This window comes from Asterias amurensis, chromosome 11, assembly GCF_032118995.1.
Source record: "Asterias amurensis chromosome 11, ASM3211899v1".
NCBI lineage: Eukaryota > Metazoa > Echinodermata > Asteroidea > Forcipulatida > Asteriidae > Asterias > Asterias amurensis.
Window position 1 is genome coordinate 18,666,168 of NC_092658.1, and position 14,198 is coordinate 18,680,365.

At 37.7% G+C, this 14,198-nt stretch overlaps 1 protein-coding gene across 4 annotated transcripts in view; it reads left to right on the plus strand.

Moving 5' to 3' along the window:
* The window catches only part of LOC139944361 (endonuclease V-like), a 161,611-nt gene that overhangs the window by 6,106 nt on the left and 141,307 nt on the right, over positions 1 to 14,198 (plus strand). The gene's annotated exons all lie outside the window — the stretch shown is intronic.

Here is a 14,198-nt window from a genome sequence, read left to right on the forward strand (position 1 = left end):
AAAAATATCCACAAAAGCCTTGTCCCTTTGTGGGCTCTATTGTAGGTTTGTTCACTCATTTAAGTACAAACTAATTGTAGACCTAACCTTCTCTCCAAACAATTTGTTATGCTTTTATTTTAAACCTTCTGCGAAATGAAGTGATTACTACCAGGACAGTAAAGATGATTGTGATATTAGTTAAAACCCTCCAAGGACAGAGCGGTCGTATTCCCACTCTTTGATTGTGTGTTCTGAGGGGCACTGTGCCTGTATACTCTATGAACAAGAACATGAGTATTCATTGACTTTGTCGCATTTGACTCTGTTCACATTACTGCATAGTCTGGGCCTTTAGGGTGAAATGTACCTAGAGTGGTGTCATTTTATATCATACATGTAGGGTGACATGTAGTTTTTGTCGTACCCTTTGGGAATACGACAGGGCTGTATGCTTCGTTTTTGAAAGGGCAAGGGCACCAAGGCATTTTCTTCTTGGTAAAGGGCACCCTATTATGACATTGTAAATTTGTACTGGAGCATTTCAAAGGCACCAAGGCAATGACCAGGGCACACGGAGGCAATCGCCTTTGTTGCCTCCGTGAAGTATCAGGCCTGATATGAGTTAGGTTGTGTTGTCTGAAGTTTAGTCAAAGTCAAGTTGTCAACATCTCTTACCCGATTTGCCCTTAATCTGTTCAGTAACGTGCTTTGGGAATATGTGTTAGGTTGTGTTTTCATGAGTTAAGTCAACAACTTGTAAAGTCAAGTTGTCAATATCCCGGTTTGCGCTTAACCTTTTCAGTGACTTACCTTTGGGAATAGGGCTTAAGTTGAGTTGTCTTGAGTTTAGTAAACAACTTGTAAAGTCAAGTTGTCAATATATTTCTTTCCCGGTTTGCCCATAACCTTTTTAGTGACTTACTTTGGGAATGCAGGTTAGGTTGAGTTGTCTTGAGTTTAGTAAACAACTTGTAAAGTCAAGTTGTCAATATTTTGTACCCGATTTGCCCTTAAACTTTTCAGCGACTTGCCAGCAGCTTTTTCACTCTATGTTTAATGGATGCTTTTAAATACACTAAACAAGTTTGGTAATTGTCAAAGACCAGTCTTCTCACTTGGTGTGTCTCAACATACACATAAAATAACAAACCTGTGAAAATTTGAGCTCAATTGGTTGTCGAAGTTGCAAGATAATAATGAACGGAAAAAAACCCTTGTCACACGAAGCTGTTTGCTTTCAGATGCTTGATTTCGGGGCCTCAAAATCTAATTCTGAGGTTCTCAAAATCAAATTTGTTTTATGCTAATAATTATTTTGGGTAATTACCAATAGTGTCCACTGCCTTTAAAAACTGAACTAGCCAGCAAGACCACTTGGAAAGTTTTTTGACTGGTCCTCCTGGTTTTAACTGGTATTTGGCGGGCAGGCTACTGGAGGAGATACATTGTCAACAACTTGTACTTCTTCGGGCCCCAGGATGCATGGATACAGTGGAGACAAATATGCAAACCATAATTGGAACACAGAACCATTATTCGAATGAATTGCAGTGTACCCACTAATGTATAGCCCTTTTCACATTGCATTGTTCCGAAATTGTAATTAGTTTGACCGAAACACCTCCCCCCAAAAAAAATTGATTCAATTGTTATTGTTGAATCACTCTCAAGTTTCCATTAACAATAGATGCTGAAGTTACCTACTGTTTTTGTTTATGGTTGAAATTTGAAAGTAATAAAGAAAAGTTGATACAACTACAGATAAGTGTTTGTTGCAAACCAAACACTGGGGTTTCAGGTATAACAAAATAAATAAATGAGATAGATAAGGTACTTTGTTTAGTGTCACGTTATCACTGTCTCTATATATCTGTTGTTAGGCTGACATGAACTTTAGAAGTCTTTATCCGCAAGAAACAAATTTATGTACAGGTGTTGGTTTAGCCAAAGCAGTGATTTCATTGGATAAATTGATTTCATTGGATAAAAGGAGCAGTGACGTGAGCTTATCATATTTGTGTTTTGATTGGTCCGAGGCGTTGTTTGGCAACTGCACTTTGGGTCATCTGCACTCAGCAGCGTGCTCTTGTTTGATTATTTATTAGACTGTGAATCCCCATGTTGAATGTTAAAGGAATAAACTATGGATGGGGATTAACATAGTGATTGGGATTGACGTAGACTAGAGGCAGATCTCTAGCGTTATTTGTGAGCCTCAAAGTGTGACGTCAGGCGTTTAGGCTTATGGTTTAATAATAATAATAAATAAGACTTATAAAGCGCATTTTTACAGAGATACAATGCGCTGGTATAAAGAAAGCTATAATGAAAAACTAAGTTTATGGGGGGGGGGGGAGAAAAGTTTTTAATTTACACTTGAAAGTGTGAAGTGAGGTTAAAGAGGGCGCTATATAGTATTGATGATGTCATTTAGCACAATTTTAGAAAGCTTAGACTTCTCTGACACTTTTGGACACATAAACAATATGTTTAATGATTATTGTTGCTCTAGACGCACTTTTATTTCTTGTTTGAGCCTGAAGTTCATTTTGGGTAATGTGTGATAGTGTGAGTAAAGACAGCTGACGCTTGTAATAAACTAAAATTATAAATGTCTTCATACACTACATTAGATGGTATAGATTTATGACTATATGATGTGCGGTTCAGGAAAAGTACAAAGCTATGATTAATTGTAATTTGATACCTGATGATGTCACAACTAAGAATTTGTTTTCCATTGTTCAAAGTTTTTTCATAAGCTAGACGACAGTATAAACAGGCATGGTATTTCTTCCTCAAGTCTTTTTTCCAGGGTTTTTTTTACCTTGGAAAAAATCAGATGTTTTTATATTCAACAACATGTACTTGATAAAGTATTCCTGCTTTTTTCCTGACGACCAAAATAACCTTTGTCAAGAGTCTTATACATGCAGTTCATGATGTGTTAAATTAAACAGTGTGTTTGATACCCGATGTCGTTCACAATGATGAAAACTATAAACCCTTGATAAACCTTTCAAATTAATGTAGCTAAATAAAGCTTGTATGTCCATTCACAAGTTGGTTTACTATTGGTTGGTTTCAGACACTTACATGAGCGTTACCATTGGAAAAATAGCTTTATTGTAAAGGATGAAATGTGGAACTCTTTATTGCATTTCTTCTCAATAGTCTTCTTGGCAATTTGGAGGGCATCTTAAACATGAAGAGCGCCCTCAATCGAACAGCCAGCTAGTTGTCATGTAGACTGGGGCCCCTGTCTTTATCAGCAAGGATACCGACAGGTACCTGCTACTCAGATCCAGTGATTCCATTGGAAACAATGAAATTATTAGATTGATGCATTGACTAATGTTTTGATTGGTCTAAGGTCACCTCGGACGACCATCAAAACACAGATATGGAAAGCTTACTTCCGGTTGTCTGCATGCTGTGTCTACATACGTACACAGTACATGCACGTGCATACTTGCATGTAATGTTGGTGTAGAAGTTGACTGCGTATCTCTATGTGAAATGAATGTAGATTAGAGGTGAAGATACATGATGGCTGGAGGCCGGTCTCTGGCGTTATTCACAAGCCTCGAAGTGTGACGTCAGATGTTCAGGCTAGTTGTCATGCCCTTTCTGATTGTTTTTCCTGACCCACTTTTCCTAAACTAGTACTTGTCAGGACATCTAGTCATTATCAGCTCGCTTTCATCTCCCAGAAGAAAACAGATCAACTTCTCATCAACTCATCCAATCGATTTATTAAAACACCTACCTGGTGTAAAAACAAACAGGTTTCATTTGGGAAATAGTAGTGGGGGCTTTTAGATGTTTACCTAGGGGTGGATTCCTGGCATGATGCTGTAACAAATATGTTTGGTTTGTAACGGGATGGGGAGTCCAATTCCCAATCATTGCCATTTGCATTCTAAAGGTTTGGTTAAAAAAACAAACCAGTTTATCGCCCTCACCTCCCTCCTATTTTGAAGCCTGCCTTGTCATTCTTCTTGAAACAAATCTTTATTTCACACCCACTCCCATAACAAACCCCATAGATATCCCAAAATGTCAACTTGTTTGCTGAAAGTGACACTATGCAATTAGAAATCCCACTTTTGTCATTACCCTTTTTAACTGTTCTTTAGAATGTGTGTGGTCACTGGGAGAACTGTGACTGGAATTTGATGAAAAGATAATTTGAAATGACTGCAAGCTTTAACTAAAAAATTTGAAAAAGTGAATATTCACTGCCAGATTACTCATGTGGGATTCAAATCCACTACCTTTGTCATTCTAGAGCAATTTCATGGCCCTGCTTACCACCAAATTCGGATTTGTGCTTACGGATACGATCACCATGCTCCGCTTTACGAGCAAGCGCCAAGTTTCTGCACTAGCTGTGTTTGTGTATAATAAGGGAATAAAAGGGAAGAGTTCTTACACGACCGTTTAAAGCCGGCAGGGTGGAATTGCCATGTGTTCGGCTCGGGCCTTTAGCGCACGGCAACGACTCTGCAAGGTTTTAAACGGACGTTTAAGAATGAGTCACCACTCTCTTAGTCCCGTTCATAAATGTCCTTTTGATAAAAAACATTAAAAAATACAATAACAGACACTTTGACAGTTGAAAATTCAAGGTTTGAAGTATTTGTGTCTGTTGCCCGTGGGTTGTATGTACGCTTGCGCGCTTATAAATAGATTACGCGCTGTTACTAATAGCTATGAATTGCGTTCCGCGTGATAATCTTGCGCGCCTGACACGCGGAAGCCAGCAGGTTATAAACACTGGTCATTATCAACCGTTTAAACACCCCCACGTGACGCGCTCTCCACCAATAGGAGTAGAGAAACTGTCTGGGGTATTTATGAATGCCTAGTAACGTGGAGTACACATGCAAATAAGCCAAAAATCTATACTTTGTGAAACCTCTTGCTGTTAGCACTGAATTCCCTGCTTCTGCAAGTGCCGATTCTTTGCTTACTGAGCCCAAATTCATAAAGCCCAAAAGCACAAAAACTCGCTAAGCACAGAATAGTATTGCTTGGCAGAATAAGTTTACCAGCCCAAATTACAATTGGTTTGCATTGTTGTGGCTGGTGCCCATTAAAGCAAACATGTAATTGATTGCAAGACGGACATTCTCTTTAAAGGTAAATTGATTTTCTCACAGCACCTTTCAGATGTGACCAAAAGTGTTGAGCTTTTCTTGAATCATTCCATACTCACAGATGGTATTTAATTTTTTTTGGGAGCAGGTGGAAAAACTGTTTGTGAGAATATAATTTCCCTAGGGAAACCCGAATAAAAAATATAAAAAAGCAACAACAAAGTTTTGGATTAAGAAGCATAGGGATTGGTCGTTCTTTTTGGAGTGCGCTTGCCATGAAATGCAAAACTTTGGCTAAAAGCCATGGCTGATAGTCGACGACCTCTATGGTATGCAGGAATCTCTGACCCTTACATTGAGCCATTGGAGAGGGAGATTTTGAGCATGAAATCCAGTTCCCTCTGTCCCTCTCTGTACAAGTTCATACAAATGGGGTGTAGACTGTCCACATGATTTCTAGCACAGAAAATATTGCCGTGGTTCCATGACGTCAAATGTACTGTGGATGTAGAAACGTAGTAGATGTGAGAGAATAAAACTAAGAAAGAAGGGTTTATAGTTGTTTTGTTAATTGAATAACTGCACATTTTCTTTCAACACAGTTTTAACCTGTTTTTTTTTATCAGGAAGGATTTGCCAATATAAAATGATACATATTTTGGCACTTAAATTTACCCCAAAATATTCTTGAAAATTTAACAGCCTTTATGACCTGTTTTTGATTATTTCTTCGTGTTTACTGATGGTTCCAAATAGCTTGTTCACATCACATGTTTAAATGCGTATTCTTTCTTAAAACATTGCTGGCACTTCTTGTACACTTGAACTGTCATTTGCAATGGTCAAGCTTGACCTACATGTAATTCCAGGCTAATGTTTTTTCAAGACCAGCAAAAAGTTTTAAAGTACTCCTACTTCCTTCAGAAAATATATTTTAGGGACATAGACAAATACTGACCACTAAGAGGTACTCAAATTCAAGTATTTTGGCACAAACTCCCGTGGCAACTCAGTGCAGTATTTTAAGACAAGATTGATGTTGTGTTACGTCATGTAGCTATGGTAACCTAGAATGACCAAATCACATGCAATGTCCACTGTCTGGTGGTAGTGTTTGGGATCTCCTAGAGTACAGCGAACTTGTGGCTTAAATAGACCTGATACAGGCGACCTTGCACCTGTTCTTATAAGACAGTTTCGTCATTCCTATTTTGTGCCACATCACGCGATACGCGCGACGCCCACAGCATTCCCTTGTAAGGAGTTGTTTACGCGAGGGGAGCGGAGGGCTCTACCATTGAACAATTATAATTTTTGCATTTATTTTACTTTTTGACCAAAAAGTGATGATGTTTTTGACCGAAAAGGTATTTATGAATGGGAATCAAAGTGTTTTGGTTCGGTTTTAAACTAGTGGTTTAAACCCGCCAAGGCCTGGCTTTTGATAATTTACCTTGACTTTGTCTTGGTAAATTGTCAAGAACCAGGCCTCGTTGGGATTAAACCACTAGTTGAAAACCTCTTCACCACACATTGATTCCCTTACTCAAGTGCAGAAACTGTACTGTATTTTGTTTCATCTTGCAATCAAGCTGTGTCCCACCGGTCAAATTTATCAAAGCTGTTATCAGTAGAGGCTTTCAGATGTGACTTAAAAAGGTTACTCTTGTACCATAACATGGGTATTAATCAGCACTCAGTACCCATGTTGTAGCTTCTAGGTGTCAACTATGAGCAAGTTCGAGTGCGCACAAGTAGTCCATTAGTGGTCGACCACAGACTAGCAACGCACATGCGCAGTGATGTACTCACCCGAACGACTCGTTTGGTAGTCTAGTCAACCTTCCACCTTTTCGCTAAAGTGTCACTGGTTCCCCTCTGCGCTTAACACATGTAAGAATGGAACATGCTGTTGGGACCAGTGAAGAAACCATGGGCTCGAGGCTGGTTCCAAATGGTCGACCACAGTAGTCAACCAATGGTCGACCAGCCTGGGTTCGAGTCAAAATGGTCAACCTTTAGTTAACCATTGTGCACACTCGAACTTGCTCTATATGAACAGGCCTTTACTCCATGGCCCAGTGGTCATAGAGCTGTAAGGGTAGAGCAACAGGCGTTGAGAATTTGGCACAGACAGTCACTGTTTACAAGCAAAATGTCTTTAACCAATCCCTGGTTAAAGTGGTTTTTATGTTGTCTAGAAACTATTTGTTAACTGAAATGGTAGTGTGCTGTGCTAACCCTCTCTCTCTTTGAGTGGTTTACTAGGGTTGACACACTACAAACTAAAAGACATACATGTACACAGGACAAAGTTTGGTAAACACATTCCCTTTTGCATCCCTGGTGAGACATCTTTTGTTCTTTCTCTTGTTACTGTACTTAAGACTTTGTACACAAAATTCCAGAGCTACCTTGTCTTTAGAATTTCCATATTCCATTTTTGGTTTTGTCTTTGGTCTCTGGAAGATACCGAATACATACATGTACGAGAGCTTGGTGTATAACTGAACAACCAACTTGTTGGACTTTGATTATGGTGGTAATCCTGATCCCATGTAAAGCATTTGATCAGTTAACTAGAGGAATTCCCAGTCTTACTTGCCAACAGAATAAAAAACAAACATGCGTTTAAGATTTTACAGGGTTTGGGATGGTTTTGGGTCTATGTTTTTGCAGCTCAAGCTGCTTGGTTCATACTGTATACCAGGGGTGTGGTGGATAACAGCACCAAACTCAAGCTCTGGTGTTTTTGTTCAGCAGAGTGTGGGCTCGAGTCCCGGTCATGTCTCGAAGCAAGACACTTCACTATAATTGTTCTCTCCACCCGGGGGTTAATGGGTATCTGTTAGGGCAGAGATGGTTCTTGTGACTGACTTAGCTTAGTAGCGAATATTTATTGCTCAGACTGTATACTCACCAGGGAGGAGCGTAGATGGTTAAAGGAAATAATTAAATGGCCTAATGACCAGGGGTAATAATGTTGGAAGCGCTTAGCCTTTGAGACGCCCGTCGGGTGTGCAGAGTGCTTTAAGAGCTGCAAAGATTGTTATTATTATTATTATTACTATTATTATTACCGGTAATGACTTTACTCATCACCATTTTCACCAACTTTTTACAAGGGCATGTAGTGTACTTCTCATTAATGCACATGACATCATTGCAGTAGAGCGCCCTCATGTAAATGTCAAGAGAGGTAACCGATTTAATTTGCTCATCCTGTATGTTGAACTTATGAATCTTTGGGTCTATTGTTTCATCATCAACATAGGCGTGAGTAGCGGTTGAGATTAGTGTAAACAAAATCATTGTCTTAATTAAAATAGAATTCCTTGAGGTGTTTTAAAGACAACGAGCTTCTTTGACGAACTGACCAGAATAAGTTGTAGCCTACATGTACATGTATAAGTTGATCAGGGCCCATTTTCATAGAGCTGCTAAACACAAACATTTGCTTAGCATGAACTTTTTTCCTTGATAAAAACAGGATTACCTAACAAGTTTTGACGTGATTTTCAGTAACAAGCATTATGCAACCAATGGAAATTTGGTCGGTTATCCTGTTTTTATCAAGAAAGAAATTTCATGGTAAGCAAATTTTCATGCTTAGCAGCTCTATGAAATTGGGCACGGGAAGACCATTGACAAATCGAGGCAAAATGTTAGGATAATTAGCTGAAAACTACTACAATAAACTATACGCTTCAAGACAAAGTGGTTAAAGTCCTGTTTTGGGGGGGGAAAAGACTGATGGCTTAAATTTTGTGGAAGTGATTTATGAAAGTAATCATTATAACAAGTAACAATTAGTATAGTGCTCAAGGTTGATGACTGAAATCACTCGGTTAACTTTATGGCAAAAAAAAAAAAAACAGTTTGGCTGGTTATCAGTTTTTTTTCCGTTTTGCAATTTTGTTCATACTTGATATTCTCAGCGGAGATGTGAAACTGTCCCCCAAGGCATACAAGCAAAATGACATTTAAGATTGTCTGGCTATTCCCTTATTGCTTGTCTAGTTATTTCTTATTCCCATCCAGTTATCCCTAATATAATTAAAGCACATATGGCCAACAGTGGTCATTTGTCAACCATATTCTACACTTCGTGTGACCCAATGTTATTCTTTACTGTACAGGCAGAATGTTGTCTTAGTAGATTTTCACAACCCAAAATTGGTTTGTTCCACAAAACCTTAAAAACAAAATGTCTGTTGCACTTGGGCCTGTGGAGGCCATCTTGGGCCCACCTTGGACCCCAACCATGAACTACTTGCTCTGTAATACTGAAAGAAATGTAAAAAATTGGTTTTTGCTAACAAAACAGTTGCTGGTAGTGTAAGCACTTCATGTAATCCACCATATACATGTATGCCTACATTTACGTACTTAAACTGACAAACCTGTAGAAGTTTGAGATCGATTAAGTCATCTAGGTCACAAGAAAATAGTAAAAAACTGATTACACATTTTGCATGACACCAAATATTGTTTTATAAATAAAACGCTCACTGAGCGATAAACTCCTGACAGAAAATTAGTTTTCTCATCAAATATGACATTTCAGACAGAAATATTTCAAGGAATGTTTTCTTCTATAATCATCGTTAGATCGTGTAAATTTTATTGAAATATGTAAGCTTAGACAAGTTTTTCTTCCCAATTCTGTAATGTTCCTATAACAAAATCAGGGATTTAGACCCCATAACTAAAATTGCTCTACCTACATACACTTATAAATGTAGCTTCCCTGCCAACAAGCATATTGAGTAGAGGGCTTAACCCATTGGTTTTGGATCTTTCTTGTTAAAACCATTGTTGGGTTACCCCTGCAAAAAAGGTTTTAAAAAACAAACGCTTGTAGACACAGTTCCTATAATCCCACAATGTCTGCCTTGTAGGGACACATACTGACAGAGACAGACAGACAGACACCACTCGGCAAATTATCGTGATATTGGAAAAACTCCTAATGTGATGGATGCAAAGTGGTCCCCCTTGGAGTGTTTTGTTTCTCTTAAAAAGAATGTGGACAAGAAATGCAATTTAATCCGACTCCACACTCGCTCACTGTGTCAAGCTACTTGCTATGAAATCTTGAGAAAGACTTCTGTACTCAATTCTGTTTTTCATCTTTTCTGTCAAATTATGTTTCTCCCCTCCGGTGTAATAGCTACATGTATATTACGGCCAACCTTGGTTTTTCTTTGGTGTGATTGTTCCCATCACAATAACGCCGTTTTACGCCGTTTCATAAGATTTTCTTCGCCGTTTCATAAGATTTTCTCCACACATAGTCACTGAATCTGAGCTGTCTTTCCTTTAAAGTATTGTTTTGTGGGGGTCAGGTTTCGATAGAGTTCAATGGTTTTGAGGTGTCTTGTCTATCATATGTCTATAGTTTGTCTAGTTACCGCTACTAACTTCCATGTGTTATTATACAATAAATTCTAATCTAAAAAGTTTTTGTTAGTAACCAAGAACATCTGCTTGTAAGTTGTTTTTAAACAACTTACAAGCAGATGTAAAATGAGATTTACCCCCAAGTTTCATAATTGACTTGAGTTGCATCAATTGACAAGTTACATGTACCTACAATACAGGAATAAGAATTTTCAGAATTCAGATCTTTTTATGGCTGCCTGTCAGGCAGTGCCTGGCACCGAGATGCTGAAATTTTTTCTAAAGATGTAACAAGAAGATGCTCTTTAATCAAAATCTTGAGATCTGAGAATGTTGAGATCTGAGAATGCTTTTCCAAGAAACTCCTTAAATCTATAGCTTGAAGGTTGATAGCCAGTCAATTCAACTTGGTATTGTAAAATTCAGATCCTATTTCAGACCTTTGTGTCAGCAATTAATTTATGAACCATTGCTGTAAGTTGAACTTGTTTGAACCAAGTCTGTTTTGTTAGCCACTGTCATGCCCAGTGGATCATGGCATTGTTTCAACCGTTATCCAACAGTCATTAGCGGTCAGTGTTGTAGCCATGGTGGACGGTGCTGGGCGGGCCTGCCCAGGACTCTCAATCTTTACTCAGCACTCTGAGCAAAATACATTATGCTGCCCAGCACAGATTTTAAATATTGTCCACTTTGCATTGGTCTGAGACACAGCTAATGATAAGAAGTGAGAAATAACACAATCCATAGGCCATTAAATCATTCAACTATTGGATGGCCCCATGACACAAACAGTTTGGAAACCTGGGGCCGATTTCACAAAGCAATAAAGTTCATCGCAAGACAAATTTTCAGTATTACCATAGTGATTTGTATTGTGACATCACACTTTACTTAGCAACTACGATTGATTTGCAGTTACGATCAATCTTAGATCTTTGTGAAATCGGCCCCTGGCCCCACTTCAGCAATAATGGGCCATAATTAAACATGAATATTTTTTTTTTTATCTCCTTGCCCTCGGCACACTTCTAACAAGACCAACAAAATTTGATTTATTTCCCACCACTAAATTTGGTCTAGCTACAACCCTGTTAGCTGTAACTCACATTTCAACTTCCTGACTGGCATATTGAATTATTTCAATAGATTATTCCTCAATGCATGAGGTTATCAAAAGTTGCGTTTTGTTTTTCGGGCTAAGAAATATGAAACTTGTAAATGTCAGAGGATGGCAGTTGAACCAGCCACCGGGGTTAATCTATCAAGTACTTGTAGATTCCCAATTCTTTCTTTTCACTGTAAAACGACCTGAATTTATGAATGTTTTTTCTTCTTCTCATGTTATTCTGCTGATGACCAACACAACTGCGGCTGTAGCGAACAATTTCCGCCATCCCTGTAGGACAATTGACCTTATGTTTGCCAGATCCGGCTTGGCTATTTATAATAGGCTGAATATTTTGTACACCTTGTTCAGATCAGAGTTGGCAAGTAGATACACACATGGTGTGACTGCAAACCAACTATATAGAGTTGAATTGGTTAGACAAGTGTTGCAGGTGAGCAGCTCAAGTATAAGGAATGGACTACATTTGGCGTCCATTTCATGGTTGGCTAACTGACAATGTATCATAAATTCTATAACGCAATTGTTTTCGAGACTATTTGTGTACGCAGTGTGTATTTTGTACATTGCTTTTGACTGGCACCCCCACCTAAACAAAGATATTGAGTTGACAACATTGCGGTTATATATCTCAGTTGGTGCAGCGCTTGCTTGTTGATCTTGATATCGCAGGTTCAAATCCTGTTCTTTGTTCACCCAAAATTTTTATATTGTATGTCATTTCCTCTATCCCAGGCGAGATGATCATGAATTGTTCATGAATATTCATGAATAGTTCATGGTTGTTCATTGACATTAGTTCATGAACTGGCCATCAAAGTTCTTCATGATGTTCATGAACAGTTCATGAATGTTCTTGAACAACAAATGAGACAATTGGTTGATGAATTTTTCATGAACATATCATTCATGAATCCCAGGCGAGATGATCATGAATTGTTCATGAATATTCAGGAATAGTTCATGGTTGTTCATTGACATTAGTTCATGAACTGGCCATCAAAGTTCTTCATGATGTTCATGAATAGTTCATGAATGTTCTTGAACAACAAATGAGACAATTGGTTGATGAATTTTTCATGAACATATCATTCATGAATCCCAGGCGAGATGATCATGAATTGTTCATGAATATTCAGGAATAGTTCATGGTTGTTCATTGACATTAGTTCATGAACTGGCCATCAAAGTTCTTCATGATGTTCATGAACAGTTCATGAATGTTCTTGAACAACAAATGAGACAATTGGTTGATGAATTTTTCATGAACATATCATTCATGAACTTTTCATGAATATTTCATGGTTGTTCATTGACATTAGTTCATGAACTGGCCATCAAAGTTCTTCATGATGTTCATGAACAGTTCATGAATGTTCTTGAACAACAAATGAGACAATTGGTTGATGAATTTTTCATGAACATATCATTCATGAATCCCAGGCGAGATGATCATGAATTGTTCATGAATATTCATGAATCGTTCATGGTTGTTCATTGACATTAGTTCATGAACTGGCCATCAAAGTTCTTCATGATGTTCATGAACAGTTCATGAATGTTCTTGAACAACACATGAGACAATTGGTTTATGAATTTTTCATGAACACTGCATTTATGAACTTTTCATGAATTGTTCATGAACATTTCATTCATCAAAAGTATTATATGAAAAAATCAAAGGACGTTTTTCTTGATTCTGCTCAGTGGCATGCAGATAATATATATATATATACTTATAATTCAGTTGGATTATATTATAGTCAATAATTATTTTCATAACATTTCATTTGTACTAAGTATACACTTTAACAATTATCACACTACATGCACACATAAATACGGCTATGCTCCCTATACTATACAAGATTTAAGAACACCAGGTTTCCTATTTAAGTGCCCCTGTTCTAATTCCTTTTTAGTCATGGCGGGATTTTATCCACTTTTTTTTTTTTTTTTTTTATATTCTTTTTTTCTTCATACTTCACTTCTCGCAGTTAAATAATAAAGAACAATTAAAACCTTATATATTTTGGCCATCAAATTTAAACCAAAGTTATGGCAACCATATGAATTACCAGTTTTTACACATAAAAACCTTGGAATTACTTCAAGGTAATGTCAAATTGTTTACATTATGAATATGTAATGAGGCCATGAGGTTCATGAATGTTCATCACTGTTCTTCATTAAACAAAAGTGTTCATGAACCTGTGGCGTTCAGTATCATTGTAAACCATGAACGTTCATCAAACATTCATGATTTCCTGTTGATCTGCAATATGATTATTCATTAGCCTAAAGTTCATAAGATGCAAAGAAAGTTGAGACGGACTTTCATGAAAATTCATCAAATGTTCATTAAATGTTCATTAATTGAATGGGTAAACAGTTCATGAACGTACGGTTCAAAAACGCCTGTGATGAACATTTTTTTAACTGAAGATGAACAATCATGGACTGAGCATGAAGTTCATAAAAGTCCACCAAATGTTCATTAATTAAATGGTGAACCGTTCATGAACTTGGTTCATGAACTGCTGTGATGAACATTTTATGAACTGTTGATGAATAATCATGGA